The sequence below is a fragment of the Phacochoerus africanus genome, chromosome 15 (genome assembly GCF_016906955.1).
Source record: "Phacochoerus africanus isolate WHEZ1 chromosome 15, ROS_Pafr_v1, whole genome shotgun sequence".
Lineage (NCBI taxonomy): Eukaryota > Metazoa > Chordata > Mammalia > Artiodactyla > Suidae > Phacochoerus > Phacochoerus africanus.
This window is the reverse complement of record NC_062558.1, coordinates 52798151-52815704: the sequence shown is the minus strand read 5'-3', so window position 1 is coordinate 52815704 and position 17554 is coordinate 52798151. Positions and strand designations below refer to the sequence as shown.

At 40.2% G+C, this 17554-nt stretch overlaps 1 protein-coding gene across 3 annotated transcripts in view; it reads left to right on the top strand.

Annotated features, from left to right (window-relative positions):
- Window positions 1-17554, top strand: part of CHRM3 (cholinergic receptor muscarinic 3) — a 543147-nt gene that overhangs the window by 268071 nt on the left and 257522 nt on the right. For all 3 annotated transcript variants that reach the window (XM_047762513.1, XM_047762514.1, XM_047762515.1), the window contains one exon: window positions 14487-14589. The gene's annotated coding sequence lies outside the window, so the exon portion shown is untranslated. The remainder of the gene's footprint in view (window positions 1-14486; window positions 14590-17554) is intronic.

Genomic DNA, 17554 nt, shown 5'->3' with positions numbered 1-17554 from the left:
CACGGGTCTGCTGTGTGCCTGGCAGGGTCCCCTCTCCTGCTGCTCACAGCTTCCTGGTCCCCTCACTGCCTGGTCTCTTCTTCCCTGGCATCCCAGACCACCTTTAATTTACTGTCATATGCCTTCTCCTCCTTAATTATCCTGAAACATTGGTTTAAAGGTTACCAATGAACACTTCTTTTCCCTACCCGGAGCTGTCTTTTTTTCCAGCTGAAAACTTCTCAGGATTGGAGGCGATTTTTTTTTGACATTGCCCTCAGTACCTCAGCATCCCAGTCGTGTCCCACTTTCTCCTGCCAGTTCCTGGGTTCGGGCTGCATGCTTCTTTCTCACCTCCTGCCTCCTGATGCCATTCCTCCCTGAAGCTGAGTCCAGCTCTCCTCATTTACACTCTTTGCTTCCTATCCCGCATCTCTCTTCAAAAGTCACTCTCCCAGCTGTTCTGCAGGTAGGTCATCTTTATGTTTTAATCTTTAAACTCCCTCTCCAAGGCTTGATTTCTGGGTTACTGATTGTTTGTGTTGCCGAATGAGTCCCCATCACATCAAACTCAGCATCTCTAAAACACAAATCTGTTCAGTGTCGTTCCTGAAACACACACACAGACACACACAGCTTTCCCTTTTTATCTCAAAGGAATCACCCACTATTCTCCTGGTTCCTTGGCCATATAAAAATATGGGAATAATATCCTTTTCCTTTTATATCCAGTCTGATGAGAATTTGTTATGTTGACTCTCAGCCAATTAATAGTGATGTTGTGGACTAAGAATGCCTGGGTCTGTATTATTACTTAATTTATTGAACCCCCACAAACATCTCCTCAACTGGAGCCAGAGTTGTGGCTTGACTAGGCCTTGTGGTTCATATTAGGATTGCGAGATGCATCTTAGCAAAAACCATCAGGGAACTTTGAAGAAAAAGATTTACTATTCGAAGGTCCTGGAGGGTACATGGCACACTTGAGCCCTAGACATCAAAGCAAAGGGGAGAGAGAAAGGGAGGGAATGTGGACCTGAGACTGACTTTAATGGGGCGCAAGGGTAGGCTGGTAGCTGCAGCTTGGATTCAGTCTCTGGCCTTGGGAACTTCCATATGCCACAAGTGAGGCAAAAAAAAAAGAAGAAGAAGAAGCAAGAATTAGGATGCAGGAAGGGGAAAGCAGGGTCATTCAAGCAGGTCACCCCAAGTTTTCTAAAAGGGGCTCTTGATGGGTAGGATGGCATGGTTTCTTATCTAGTTGTTTTATTAGCAGCTGTGTCACACAGATGGATGAAATGGATACCTCAGCAACCAAAAGCTTAATGTCAGGCACTTAATTAAAAAAGCTTAATGTCCTGCTGTATGGCACAGGGAACTATATCCAATCTCCCGATCCCATGATGGGAAAGAATATAAAAAGGAACATCCATATATGTACAACTGAGTCACTTGGCTGTACTGCAGAAAGTGACACAATATTATAATTTCAGTTTTTAAAATTTTTCTTTTCAAAAGCTTCAAGTCTGGCATTTACACTCAGAGGTCTGGTGACATGTTTTCTCAGGCTTCTGTCTCTGGCATCCCAGCCCACCTCAGCATCCTGCCTGTCATCATGTCCCTGGCACTTTGTAGTCCCCTGTTCTATCAAGTTCTATCAAAACCTTGTCTTTTCTCCTGATTCCCACCATGACTGCTTCCCACAATCGCTCTGTTTTCAACGCTCTCAGTTACAGATTACTGTTCAACTTTTGGCAGGTCTTCAGGGTGAATTTAAACCATAAAAATGTAAAGTTCCATGAAGAATCTGAAGCCCAAAGGGAGAAGTAATTTTCTCAAGGAAACACTCCTTCATTCTCTCCTTCCGCACGTGCCACCTCCTATAAAAGGGACATGCACCCACCGAGCCCTTGCGTATTCTCCACTGTCAGCCCAACCTGTTCCTGCATTTCTCTCTGCCTGAATGTCCTTATCTCTGTGTCTGCCTGCAAAACCTGACCCCACTCCACAGGTTCCAGTGCAAATCAACTTCCTCTAGATCCTCTTTCTTAAATGTCTGATAAACACCAAACATCCTTCCTTGTGCTCCTGTGGCTTTGCAACCCTTTGACAACCCCTATTGTCTCTCTTATACAACTTAAAGCAGTGTGCAGTCAGTACTTTGTGTTGAATCGCTTTGAAGTTCAGCAACGTGTGCAGACTCTAAGCACTTCATTTTGTTAGGAGTTTGCTGCCGCTTAGAGATGTTCCTTACTCATCGCTTAAGGGCAGTACACATTTAAAATTTGATTTAGCCTCCGCTTCTTTAGCCTCTTGCCCTGTGTTTAGTCAGCATTGCTCCTACATCTCTTTGATATAAAAACCACCTCTATCATGTCATTCCTCTCCTCAGTACATTTCGCTTGACTACATTGCTCTCAGGACAAAAGACAAGTTCCTGAGGACCAGCATTCAAGGCTTTCTCAAGTTGGGCTCCAACCTAATTTCCTCTAACTCAGCTCAATGTCTTCTCCCTTGGTCCCACAGTATATCATCTTGATTCTTAATTCTTAGCCTTTGTTTTTATTGTCTCCCATCCCTGGAGCACTTCCTCCTGTTATTTTGCCCACAAAGCATTTCCTTCTTTCTTAATTTGTCCTTTTTGAGTCTATGCTTTTCCCACAGCCATATAATCCTCACTGCCAACAATAGATACACCATATTACATAGAGGGTAGATAGATAGACAGACAGACAGATGTAGGTAGGTGGATGGATGGATGATAGAAAGGAAAAAAGAAAGGAAGAGAAAGAAAGAAAAGAAAAACTGATTCACATTATACATATATAAAGCTTAATATTGTTTAACATACATGATTTTCCTTTTTTTTTTTTTTTTTTTTTGCTTTTTAGGGCCACACCCACGGCATATGGACGTTCCCAGGCTAGGAGTCAAGTGGGAGCTTCAGCTGCCAGCCTATGTCACAGCCACAGCAACACTGGATCCAAGCTGCATCTGTGACCTACACCAAAGCTCAAAGCAATGACAAATCCTTAACCCACTGAGTGAGGCCAGGGATCAAACCCGGGTCTTCATGGATACTAGTCAGATTCATTTCTGCTGTGCCACAACAGGAACTCCCTAACTTACATGATTATCTTTTTACCTAAAAGATAATGTAAACTTCCCACAGGCAAGGAAGATAATTACACTTTTCTACATCCCACAAAGACACTAGTGTATCATGCTCGCTACCTCTGAGTCCCTTTGGAATAATTAAGAGTAGAACATCTTGGTAAAGAAACGATATAATATGTCTCTATCCTAGGAATGTTTCTGTCCCTTTTTCTAGAGTCAGACTCTTTTTTAAATTTTTGTACTTTATTCCTAAGGTGAAATGTTTCACAAGAAGATACACTTAAAACATCACTAATTATTGGAAAAATGCAAATCAAAACTACAGTGAAGTACCATTGTACCTCAGAATGGACATCATTAGTAAATCTACACATAACAAATGCTGGCGAGGGTGTGGAGAAAAAGGAACCCTCCTTCACTGTTGGTGGGAATGTAAATTGGTACAGCCACTGTGGGCAACAGTATGGAGATTCCTCAGAAAGCTAAATATAGAACTACCGTATGGTCCAGCAATCCCATTCCTGGGCATCTATCTGGACAAAACTACAATTCAAAAAAATACATGTACCCGTATGTTTATAGCAGCACTGTTCACAATAGCCAAAACATGGAAACAACCTAAGTGTCCATTGACAGATGAATGGATTAAGAATATGTGGTCCATATATACAATGGAATACTACTCAACCATAAAAAAGATGAAATAATGCCATTTGCAGCAACATGGATGCAATAGAGAATCTCATACTAAGTGAAGTAAGCCAGAAAGAGAAAGACAAATACCATATGATATCACTTATATGTGAAATCTAAAATATGCCACAGATGAAGCTATCGGCAGAATAGAAACAGACTCACTTGTGGTTGCCAAGGGGAATGAGGGAAGAAGTGGGATGGACTGGGAATTTGGGGTTAGTAGATGCAAACTATTACATTTAGAATGGATAAGCAATGAGGTCCTGCTGTGTCACACAGGGAACTGTGTCTAGTCTCTTGGGATAGAACGTGATGGGGATGATATTTAAAAAAAGAATGTTAAGTATGTGTATGACTGGGTCACTTTGCTGTATGGCAGAAATTGGCACAGCACTAAATCAATATGCTTTAATTTAAAATAATAATGGTAAGGGAAGGAAAAAAAGATATATTTAAAATTTAAAGAAATTTGTCTAAAGGAAAATGAAAGCTCTACAATAGCAGGGTTGTGCATAGCCCCTATACAGCTTGCACTCTCAAACATCCGGATCCTTTATTGTTCTAGTTCAGCATTAAGAAGATTTCCCAGTTCATCCATTATGGGTCAGCTTCTGGAGAACAAAGTTCTAATTTATCGCATCAGACTGTGATTACAGAGCTTATGTTCTTTGTTGGTAATTAATACATGTTCTTTGCCCACTCTTGCTCACTAGAAAAACCATTTGGGGTTTTATTCACAAAAAAAGAATGAGTAGTTCTAGAGATAATAGGATCAGAGGGAAACACCATATTCCATTTTTACACATCACTAAGAAATTGAAAGGGACATTAATTTCTTTAAAGGGCATTCCTGCCTACGTAGTTGAATATTGCCTTGTATATACTTAATTCCTCTTTTGACTGACTTCATCCTGAGCTCAGTCTCACTGGAAAATCTATGAAATGATGTATAAAACCTATAAAAGTAATGTCAGCATGGAACCTATTCACATTCTGTGCTAGCCAGGACTAGGCTCAGCACTTCCAGACCAGAACCCCACTCACGTGACTGAGCCTGACGCCAGCCTTCCCTGAAGTTAGCAAGAATCCAAATGCCTTAAAAGGGAAAGGGAGGATGAAAATAATTAAATCCAATTTTTTCCCCTAAAGATTTTTTTGTACATCTCTTTCTTTGTGTTCACTGTGTTGAATTGGTTTCTTTGTCCTGTTTGTTTCAGTCAAATGTTAAGCAGACTTATTACACCAACTTAACCAAGTGGTATTTCTCTACACTTTGTTGTTTCATTTGTTCCTGAAGGGGCCTCTCTTCCACAGGCCAGGTTTACTGAAATTCATGATTGTTTAATACAAAGGACCAGACTCAGAGCCTTAACTAATTTTCTTCAAATTATTCAGGTCTGGACTCGTACATGTTACGTAAGTTGATTCTGTGAAAGTTGCTATTAAGGAAGAGCTGAAAGGAGAAAAGTAAAGGACAACCTGGAAAATGTAACAAAAACCCAGAAAGACTTTACATATGATTAGGAGTTAAGGATGTGGAAAGGAGGTAGTTAAAACAGGCATCGAATGCGAACTAATATGTTACTAATAACATCTTAATTAAAGAAATGCCATCCACTAGATGTTTAAAGTGTTTTAAATCAAAAATTGCAGACATACTCAAAAGTAGACAGAATAACATAATCAACCCCCTGCGCTCACCACCTGCCTTCGGTAATTAGCAGCACATGGTCAACTTATTTATTTGCTGTACCACTCTTTTCCCACAAACACTGGATTATTTTTAAACAAATGCAAGAGCTGCACGTTTCCTAATGACTTTAAGGGAGTTCCCTTTGTGGCTCAGTGGTTGATGAACCCGACTAGGATTCATGAGGATGCAGGTTCGATCCCTAGCCTCGATCATTGGGTTGAGGATCCAGCGTTGCCTTGAGCTGTGCTGTAGGTCACAGACGTGTCTCAGATCCTGTGTTGCTGTGGCTGTGGGGTAAGCCAGTGGCTATAGCTCCGATTGGACCCCCTAGCCTGGAAACTTCCATATGCCACAGGTGTAGCCCTAAAAAAAGCAAAAAAAAAAAAAAAAAGAAGAAGAAAAAAATGACTTTAAGCTAAAAAATATTTTTAAGAGATCAGCTCTGATATTATAAAAGAATAAGAGGAATTCACCGGTGGCTCAGTGGGATAAGGATCAGGGATCTGGCTGTTGTCATTGCGGTGGCTTGGGTGGCTGCTCTGGTGCAGGTTTGATCCCTGACCCGGGCACTTCTGCGTGCCAAATAAATAAAAGAATAAGAAACCAGGTTAAATGTAATTTTAATCTCAATATTATATTGAGATACAGTATACATAAAATAACAAGCACTCACTTTAAATGCATATTCAGATGAGGGTAAACAAATGTATCTACCATGTTATTACAGCTAAATCAAGTCATAGTACATTTCCATCACCACACAAAGTTCCCATATAGCCCTTCCTAGTGCATTGACAGACACCCACCCTACCCCCACTCCAGTTCCAGGCAATCACTGTTCTGTTTTCTGACCCTTAGATTCACTTTTTTTCTAGAGTTTTATAATAATGGAATCGTACAATATGTGTTTCATGTCTGGCTTCTTTTGCTCATCATATTTTTGAGGTTTATGTATGGTATTGTGAATAGTATCAGAAATTCATCCTGTTTTATTGCATTTTTAATTTCACTGTATGACAGTAACAAGATTTACTGTCTCCATTCCATCTGATGAACATTTTTTTTCCAGCTTGAGGCAATTATGAATGAAGTTGCTTTTGCTGTGAACATTGAGGTATAAGTTTTTGTATAGACATATATTTCTGTCCCTTTTGGGTAAGTAGCGAGGAGTAAAATTGTTCAGCTATATATTAAGCATATGTTTAGATAACAAACTGCATACTGTCTTCCAGTATGGTTGTGTCATTCCCCATGCCCACCAGCAGTGTAAGAGTCACAGCTACTTCACTTCCTGGCCAGCATTACCATGATCAGTAGTTTTCATGTTAGCCATTTTTATGGGTGTGTGATGGCATCTAATTTTTTTGTTTTGTTTTGCTTTAATTTTTTTTAATTTAATTTTATTTTATTTTATTTTATTTTTAAGGCTGCACCTACAGCATAGGAAGTTCCCAGGCTAGGGGTTAAATCAGATCTGTAGCTGCCGGCCTTCACCACAGCCACAGCAATGTGGGATCTGAGCCATGTCTACAACCTATACCACAGCTCACGGCAATGCCAGATCCTTAGCCCACTGAGCAAAGCCATGGATCGAACTCTCATTCTTGTGGTTACTAGTCAGGTTCGTTTCCACTGACCACAATGGGAACTTCTTCACTGTGGTTTTAATTTACATTTTCATAATAGCGAATATTGTTGAGCATCTTCTTCATGGGGTTACTGGACTCTTCAAACTCTGATCACCACTTCCTCAAATTCAGTGCAGCAGCCACGCTGTGCTTGATTTCCCCTTCCTCTGCCCACTTTCCAGAAAGTTTCTCTTCTCTTATTGTTTTCCCATCACAGTCCTGCACTACCTATTCCAGTTCCCCAAAGTATTTGTTTCACTTATATGTTCACAGTTTTCTAGGTTTTGGCCAGTGAAGTTGGGGAGGGGCACCAGTGACATAGGTTACACTTCATCCGTGTCACTCTATCATGGCTGTAAGTGGAAATCCATGTTAGTTTTTGAGAAGGAATTTTCTGGATTTTTGTTTGTTTGTTTGTTTTTTAGTTTATTAAGTATCAGCCCAGAAAACTCAAGTCGTATCGTATGGGGGGAAAAAACCTTCAACTTATTACATCTAAGCTCACTCTGATATTAGGAGACTTGACACCAAGAAGGAAAAGAAAGACATACCCCTTTGCTGAGTCTGAGGAATTCTGCAAAACAAGAATGATGGTGGAAGGAATGGAAGTGAAACAGTCTAACAGGTGCCTCCCAACTTTCTCTCTTGGAGTCTCAGCCCAGAGAATGAGAAATGTGTTAGTGAAAAGGAGGTATACACCAAGACAGGGTGTTATTTCATATGCAACCCTCTCCCAGCATCACAGTGAGCTTAGCAGTTCAGCCTGGTCAATCAGAGAAAAACCTTGGAACTTAGGTTCTAGTGTAGCATCGATAGGATCTCCAAACAGAGAATGGAGCTGGGGTGCCATCCCATGGATTAAGGTGTTTCTGACCTGAGGTCTACAGCTCCCCAAGGCCGAATGTGCTTCACAGCCAGACCTCGAAGAAGGCTGCATTGTCAACAGGAGGTAAGATGAGGCTGAGTTAATCAGAGATGTCTACCCAACCTTAACTGATCAAGAAATAACAGATGACATGCATGCCAATGGCAGCAGGGCTGGCAGCACCCAGATGAATGCAGAGCCCTGCCCCATAGCTCAAAGGAGACAGACAAAGTCCTAGTTGGAGATGCAGACTGTTTCTTCTCTTTCTGACATTACTGAAGCCATGTCTCCTCTCCACTGTGTGTGTGTGTGTGTATTTTTCTAAGAAAGAGTAAGAGAGGAAGGCTAATGAAAAAGCTAATTTACCCAAAAGAAATTGAACAGTACTTGATTCACATTTACTTATGCAATTCTTTATACACGTAAACATATAAACACAATACAGGGGGAGGGGCAGGGAATAAGGTTTGTGAATTTCTAATGATTTGTGAGATTTATAAACATAGGAAGTTCCTTTGCTTTCTAAGAATTGTTGACCCAGGAGATAAGCAATGTAGTTTGTCTGCTTTTGTCTCACTTCTAGAGGGTAGGAGATATTTGGGGAGTGGCAAACACTAGGAATTTATGGCCTAAAACCAGGAATGAAATTAAGACTGGAGAGAGATGACTGTGAGATAAATGATGGGCACTTGTTAGCTCCCCCTTATCCTTCCATGAGGCAGCTGCAGGCGGCCAAGAATTAGCTGTTGTTTCTTCAGATGCACCTCCTTCCTGTCCAGCCAAAGACAAAATGGCTTTCCAGAGGTAGAGAAGACACTGTTGGGGCAAGGGTCATGTCTTCAAGGAGAAAATGAAGAAATGAAAGAATTCCGCAGCTCAGCCAGTTTCCTTTAGCATTTTTCCCTCTAGAAGATAGAGTGGAGAGAATGTGAGGTGAAAGCTGTGGTACGGAGTGGGAAAGACTGTTGATCATAGATCCATTTAAAATCACATGCCATAGTAATTATGTCAGTGAATCTTCGCTTCTGTCATTTTACCTAATTTTTCCATGGACTGTCATTATAAGAAATTGATTTTCATCATTCTGTTGAGATATATATATTTTATCTCAGCATCATACTAAGTATACCTCCTTCATGTCCTACCTCCTTCCTCTGTTATCAGAGTTAATAATGTAACCAAATAATATTGTGTATGCTGGAGACCATTGAACCATGTAAACACATATTCCAAATACATCATGTTCGTGGGTCTGTATTTGTATTGTATTCAGTGGTTATTTCAAATGAGTACAGTTGGAAAATATATTGTGATGATGGAATTAAGATTTTTTTAATGTATCCATAACTCTGCTACCCTACCACCACAATTTTCTTTATTCTGGTCCCCTGGCTAGTATTTATTCACATATATATTTTGTACCCACTCATAATCAGAACATATAATTTTATATACCTCTTTCTCCATATTGTGATTTATTACTTTAATGGCTACTTAACATATTATGGAGTTAATATACCAACATTTTCTTAGATGCCCCCCATGAGATACACAAATAGTTTCTCTTATTCACTATTATAAAAAATGCTTGCATGAACATTTTCCTAATTGTGAATTGTCTCCTTGGGATAATTTGTGAGTGGGATTACCAGGTCAAAAATGAATGTATTTAAGTACTCTTAATATAGGTGTGGGTGAGACTGGTGATTCAGTGGGCTCTACCTATGTGTAATACCGGTAGAAATATGTGAGTTTATTGTTTTCCCAATAGTCTTATCCGTATTTTATTATTTATAATTGTGGTTAATGCAGTCCATGTTGGTTTTTTGTTTGTTTTGGTCTTTTTAGAGCCACACTCATGGCATATAGAAGTTCCCAGGCTAGGGGTCAAATCAAAGCTGCAGCTGCTAGCCTATACCACGGCCAGGGCAATGCCAAATCCTTAACCCAATGAGCAAGGCTAGGTATCGAACCCACATCTTCATGGATACTAGTCAGGTTCTCAACCTGCTGAGCCACAATGGGAACTCCCAATCCGTGTCATTTTTTAAATTTGGATCTGTTTGATTGCCATTAAGATTTTTTAATTTACATATTGCTTACTCTTTGAGAATTAGTGTGGTTTAATTAGGGAAATCACCTAAGTATCAGACAAACAGATCCAAATCCCAACTCAGGCCACTTCATGTTGTGTAATAAGTGAATTAGCCTCTTTTAAAATAAAATTAAATTAAATTAAAATAAAATAGAAAAGGTGTTCCCATTGTGGTTTAGTAGAAACAAATCTGACCAGTACCCATGAGGATGCAGGTTCAATCCGTGGCCTTACTCAGTGGGTTAAGGATCCGGCATTGACGTGAGCTGTGGAGTAGGTTGCAGATGTGGCTGGGATCTGGTGCGGCTGTGGCGTAGGCCACGGGCTACAGCTCCAGTTAGACCCCTAGCCTGGAAACCGTGATATGCTGAGAGTGTGGCCCTAAAAAGACAATAATAATAATAATTTCATCACTTGTAAACTAGTGACAATGATATCTTCTTCACAAGGTTGTTGAAATTATTCAATGCCTAGTGTGTTAATGCCACACAGGAAATTGTTACTTCTCACCTTCATCTGTGTTTCCCTCATCTTACCTACCAATCCTCCTAGCCCTGACTTCTTGCATGGATTATCCATTCAAGTTCTTTTGGTACAAATTTTCATAGAAGTCGGCTTCTCGTTCCAGAGTTTACAGGGGCTAATTATCAGATTTCTCTAGAGAAGCAGACTCTATCTTGCCACCAAGTGATGAATTATATAACAGATCACTGAGGTCAAATTTCTTGGACCCCATGAATTTCCTAAGTATCCACACAAACAAATGGGGAATACACTCAAAATATTTTTTGTCATAAATTACACATTTTAGAATTTTGTGTCTAGTCAGTTTCTCTTTTAAATGATATATCTAAATTTTCTTCCATTAGGTTTCTCAGAGGTATTTTTTCTTGTTTATTTGCTTCATTGTTTTGGTTTGGGGCAATGCTTTTGCTTTATCTGCTGTCTGCTGCATCCTAGCCAAGATCAAGCTTACTCCTATGGTAACAAGTGTGATTTGTCAAGCAAATGTAACACAAAATAATTACTAGAAGTTGCATATCTGGATGATAGTGTACTTTGGACTTGGTCTCACATCTAGTGTCTGTATCCTAGGCATTATTGCTCATCTGTTGCCTGGAATTGGTTTCTATCTTAAAAGCCTTTGTAACAGAAGCTACCTTTTTAAGCAATCATGCTTCTCTAAAGCCAGAGTAATTCCTCATATGTTATAAGGTCTCAGAAAGCCTGTAACAAGCATACAGTTTCTCAGTTGGAAAAGCATGGAAAATAAAAATTCCTATCCTCTTTCACGAGGGGCTACCAAAAGATTTTTCAGCCTCTCACAATTCATGATGAGAAATTGAAATGCGTAAGCTGTATTCTAAACAGTTCCATTTCAGGAGTTTAAAAGAGAAGAAGTGGGAGGAGGGAGAAGAAGAGGAAGGAAAAAAATCTTCTACAATCTTTCCAGCCTCAGTAACTATATTTCCCATACTCTGGGGAACGCCACAGGCTCCTTTAGAATTTTACTTCTTACATAAGCTATGTGTCATAGACAAGTTTTCTTCATTTTTGCAGGTTACTAAACCTGCTTCACCCCGTCCCATCTCCATGCTTTCCCCCCACATTTTTACATGTTACAGACAAGCGCTGGCCTCCTTTCCTCTCTGAATATATGCATTTATTCCGACCTCAGTTCAAAGCCCGTTATCCACACACTATGCCAGCAAAGCTATTAAAGTGCTGATGAAGTCAGAGGCAAAAACCACCAGTCCTGCGAGAGACTCATTTGTAACAATTACGTCCTCAGAGGGCATTTGAGGACCGAAGCTGGATGGAGACAGAGCCACCAGTTTTTCCATGGTTGCTGGACATACACGGTCACCAGCCCTGCCTTCCATGTGCAGAGAAGGCTTTTATTAAAAATATCAAAACCCCAGAGGTGAAAACACATGGATTTAATCACCATCTTTCTACCCCCTGCTCACCTTCCTGAAACTGGAAATAGGAAAGGGGATGTGACAGCCATCAGTTTGGGCCCGGAGCATAGTCAGGAAGGCACATGTCCTGAAGGAGGGCAGAGACCACAACACCCACATCACATGCACTGCACACCTGTCCCTGTGACAGTGGGGGCTGAACTAGTCAACATAAATCATTTTTCCCCCAAGTATAGAAAGTTTTTATTTTTTTTAATTGAAGTATAGTTGATTTATAATGATCCTGGTGTATAGCAAAGTGATTCAGTTATGTGTGTGTGTGTGTGTGTGTATATATATATATACACACACATATATATATACAGTTATATATGTGTATGTATAATTATATGTGTGTATGTACAGATATCTATATATATATATACACATTGTTTTTCAGATCCTTTTCCATTATATGTTATTACAAGATATTGACTATAGTTCCCTGTGCTGTACAGTGGGTCATGTTGGTCATCCATTTTATGTATAGTAGTGTGTATCTGTCAATCCCAAACTCTCAGTTTATCCCTCTCCCCGCTTTCCCCTTTGGTAAACATAAGTTTGTTTTCTATGTCTGTGAGTCTATTTCTGTTTTGTTAAAAAAAAAAAAAAAGAATGGGGAGTTCCCATCATGGTGCAGTAGTTAACGAATCCTACTAGGAACCATGAGGTGGTGGGTTCGATCCCTGGCCTTACTCAGTGGGTTAAGGATCTGGCGTTGCCATGAGCTGTGGTGTGGGTTGCAGATGTGGCTTAGATCCCGCATTGCTGTGGCTCTGGCGTAGGCCAGCGGCTATAGCTCAGATTCGACCCCTAGCCTGGGAACTTCCACACGCCGCAGGAGCGGCTCCAGAAAAGGCAAAAAGACCAAAAAAAAAAAAAAAAAAGAATGGAATAATGCCATTTGCAGCAAAATGGATGGACCTAGAGATCATCCTTCTAAGTGAAGTAAATCAGACAGAGAAAAACAAATATCATATGATATTGCTTATATGGGGAATCCAAAATAGGATACATGAACTGATTGACAAGAATTGCGTTATAGTTTTGAAGAGGCCTTTCAACCTCAGTGTTCCCACACATGGTAGAGGTGAGATTACACTGTCCTACTTTGTTTTGTTTTGGTTTTGGTTTTGGTTTTTTAGGCCCACACCTGAGGCATATGGAAGTTTCCAGGCTAGGGGTCAAATCGGAGCTGCAGCTGCTAGCCTACGCCACAGCCATAGCCACACAGGGTCCGAGCCACATCCGTGACCTACACCACAGCTGACAGCAACGCTGGATACTTAACCCACTGAGCAAGGCCAGGGATCTAACCCTCATCCCCATGGTTACTAATTGGACTTGTTACCACTGAGCCACAACAGGAACTCCTACACTCTCCTAATTTGCAGAGAGATTGTGAAGCCAGAACGAGATGATGGGTGTACAGGACTTTGGGAATAGGTTCAAATTCTGTACAATTATTGGAGTAGGTGCTTTTGTTTGTACCGTTAGGCTGATTTACAGTCATTTATATCTGTGGAAGGATGTTCTGCAATTTCCTTTGTGCATGTTCTGTTCCCTTCACGTTATTGTAGGCCTGATGTGAGGCAGCTTTCAGAACATGCCATTCTCCCTCATAGCTTCCTGCTTTTGAACATGCTGTCTGAATAATAGCCTTCTCCCCCCACCTCGCCCCCAGCTCCCTTTGTCTGTCACTCTCCTTACTGAGCATTCAAGGCTCAGCTTAAAGACCCTCAGCTTGGTGACGCCACCTCGGACCCTGTCTGCACTGTGAGTGCAATTGTTTAATTCTCAGCGTTGATGTGGGTCCAGTGTAGCCTTTTCCACTTGACTGGACTTCAGTGTTTTGAAGGCAAGACCAAGTCCTATTCATTTTCCCAACCCAATATCTAGTTCTATTATTCACTCAATAAATATTGATCAAAATGATGATCAAAGTGAATGTCAAATACCCTTTGCCATCAGTTAACAAACTGTACTAGTCAGATGAGTGATTCTTTGCTAATTTGCTATAAAACTTGTGAAGGAAGCTTAACACTTAGCTTTCTATGTGAGATAGAAATATATGTGCCTTCTGTGCAAATTTTAAGATGGGGCGCTTACGGAGTACTCCCAATTGTTGGAAGTTTCAAACTGAGAACATGTGACCACAGGACCGTAACTACAAGATGTGACATCCCTGTGGAGAAGTATGTCACACAAACTCACTGTTTCCCCAGTAGCTGCTGTGGATGGCTCATTCAGCAGGATGCTATCAGGTGTTGTGGCATGAAAGGACTTCTTGATGGAGTACATTTGGGAAAATGCTGGGCTAAATCTTCACATGTGAAATCTATCATTTAATTAAAGCCCCATCTTATCATTGACTGATCCAGGTATCCTACTTCAGCTTTTTATCTTGTTTTAGGTGATTTATTTACTTCTGATTTATCTGTTTGGCTTTCAGCTTTTGTGGTGAGATGGCATCTGGTTTCTTTCTACAAGGAAAGTTTAGCACACAGCACAGTCCTTGAAACATTGGATTGGTTTGATGAGCCTACCTGGAATAGGTATGTAAAACCTCCAGCATATGCTTCATCTCTTTGAGTCATATCTGTGGATGTGTATCCACTTCTGCTTTTCTTGTTGTTGACTTAGAGTGGAGTTTGTTCTGAAGAGTAAAATTCATGTGTCGAAGGTGACTATGTGTTTACAGTATGATCTACAACACTCCTTCATTTTCTTTGTTATGTGATAAATACATATTAAGAGCATTCATTCCAGGAGAGAAGGGAAATCCCATGCTCGTATGGTTCTGAAAATAATAAGATTTAATTTACAACTCTGTGAAACTCAAGTGTGTAAAATATGACGATTCCCCGGCGTGTTTATAAGAACGGCATCTGTGGCTCAAAAGTCTAACAGGAAGATAGAAACTTCTTTTTTTTTTCCAAAATTAATCCAGGCTTAGGCAAAACTGAGTACCAAATTATGAAATGACTGCACATGGGAATTAATTAATGATTCTTTGATCTCTTAGGTTGTAGGATAATACTCCCTTGGTGTATCATATGACATAAAAAAAAATACAGTATTTGACAGTTTTATTAATGAATTCTCTTGAAGGGAATATTCTGAAATTAGATTCTCATAAGATATAAGTCATGTAGCTCCTTATTTAACTCAGTTCAGACTCTTTGATGAGTGCTGTGTGTGTGTTTGTGGGTGTGGTGGGGATGGGTGTGTTATCACTAAGGGATACTTTATTATTTGATTCATTGCTTTGTTGTATTCAACTTTTGAAATATTATTGGGAATATGGTAGGCTTGTTGAAATTCTGGTATGTATTTAGAGAAGTGTCTGATCTATATAAATTGTATTTTCAAAAGCAAGACTTTATGTAACAACTCCCCTGTCCACCTCCTCCCCTCAAAAATGTCTGCTGAAAACCACATTTGGTAAGTGGCACAGACAGACTTGAGACTTAATCAGATATAAAACCTAGCTTTACTCCTTAACCTATGACCTTGAAAAAAAAATGTTATGCTTCCTTAGAAAGAGGTGGGGAGGGAGAGGATGGAAGAAGGGAAAAAAAATAAATCCACAATTACAATGCACCAAATTTACCAGGTCACCTTTCTTCTTAATGAGGTATCAAGGAATTAATGGATATGTTTCTAAGAGTCTCCAGAGAATTTCATTCCTACATTCTGTGAGAGTCTGAAATCCATAATTAGAGTTTAACCTCCCTGATTTAAGGTCGAAGTTGCAACTGGTCACCTGCACATTACAGCTATCTTAGGTTTTTATTTTACAGGGGTTGGTTTTTTCCTTTTTGGATTTTTTTTGGCCTGCACAAATTAATACACATGTGATAAAAAAAAATTGCCAAATCAAAAAACTCAAGAGACTTCACATGAATCTTGGCTTTCTTTCTCTGCAAATGGCACTACAGTTAAAGTAGTTGCTGGTGCCAAAATTCTAGTTGTCATACAAATTTCCTCCATCTTGGAGTTCCCTTTGTGGGTCAGTGGGTTAAGGTTCTGGTGTTGCCACTACTTCGGCTCTGGTTACAGCTGTGGCCAGGTTCCACCCCTGGCCTGGGAACTTCCGTATTCCTGGAACTTTTAGGTGTGCCCCACGCAAAAAAATTACTTACCTCTTCTTTACTTCTCTACATCTAACCCATCAATTTCTCCAAAGCCTTGATCCAACCTAGTGGTTCTCAACCCTCAATATGAAAAGATGATTATCTGGTTGCTCAGGTTGCACCTAGAAAATTAAGTCAGCAGCACTGAGAGTGGAGCTGGGCTTCAGAATTTTAGAAAGCTCTTCAGATGATTCTGATGTGCAGCCAAGGTGAGAACCACTGCTCTACCATCTTCTTCTTAGCTATTAGATGCGTCAAATGCCACCCCCTGCCAAGTGCAAGTTAAATTCACCACTTTCTAATATTATCAGTCTTCTACCATTGTCCCTGTGTCACCACATCATTTCTATTCTAGTCCCTGTTCAATCCTATCTCCACCCAACAGCCAGAGAAACTGTTATAAATAGAAACTTATGGGGTCAATGCCTGCGTAAACTCTTCAATAATAGTAGCAGTAATGGTAACAACTGGTGATCATTGATACCTTGGTTGAGTAAAGAACCCGAGTTCAGGTTTTATAGAACCCAAGTTCAGGTTCAAGTCATGGTGGCATTAGGTTTCAGGAACAGATGGAGGAAAGGGCACAAAAGAGGTGACTGCAGATACCAAGGAAAGTTTATTCCATTTCCACATGGGTCCTGTTGCCTAATCTGACAATACCTTCTCCTTGCCTGCTCCTCCAGGCAGTGACCCGTAGGCTAAAGTTTTACTGACTTCTCCTACAAGTTGCTGCCCAGGCAGTGTCCTGATGTCATACTGCCATCAGGAGCAAAGGGATTTAATAGTTTGGCAGTGACATTATTATAAGATTCATGTTACAGCACAGCTACCAACGTGTTTTAAATGTCACTCCTTCATAGTTGCATGATTCACCCAGCAAAATAACTTGATACTGGTAAATTTTTAGGCGGAATAACCGAACTAGGGATGTGTGTTTGACGTTGGTAGTTAGACCTGGGATCATTTCTCCTTCCTCTCAGACACAGAGTTTTTCCTTTTCAACAATGAATAACGTATATCAGGTTATTTCTTTGAGCCGAAGTGGAGGGATTTTCTTCTCATGATAACTGTATAGTGACTATGTAGACCATAGAGGTAGACACTGAAGTCTTTCCTTTTAGACTTCAGCCACCCCATAACTGGAGAGAGTGCACTTGCCATTGGAAGGGAGGAAGATAAGATATCATCAGAAAGTTTTCATTAAGGACACCCTCTGACACACTGTGATGTTATTTTATTCAGAGTTTAAAAATAAATCACTAAATACAACTGCTTTGAAGCTGAGTAGAAACTTTGGGTCCTTGTCTGCACCCCTTGTGCGCGGCATAATCAGCTTTAATTTCACAGTGGTGACAATTTTTTTCTTTTTATAATAATTAATTGT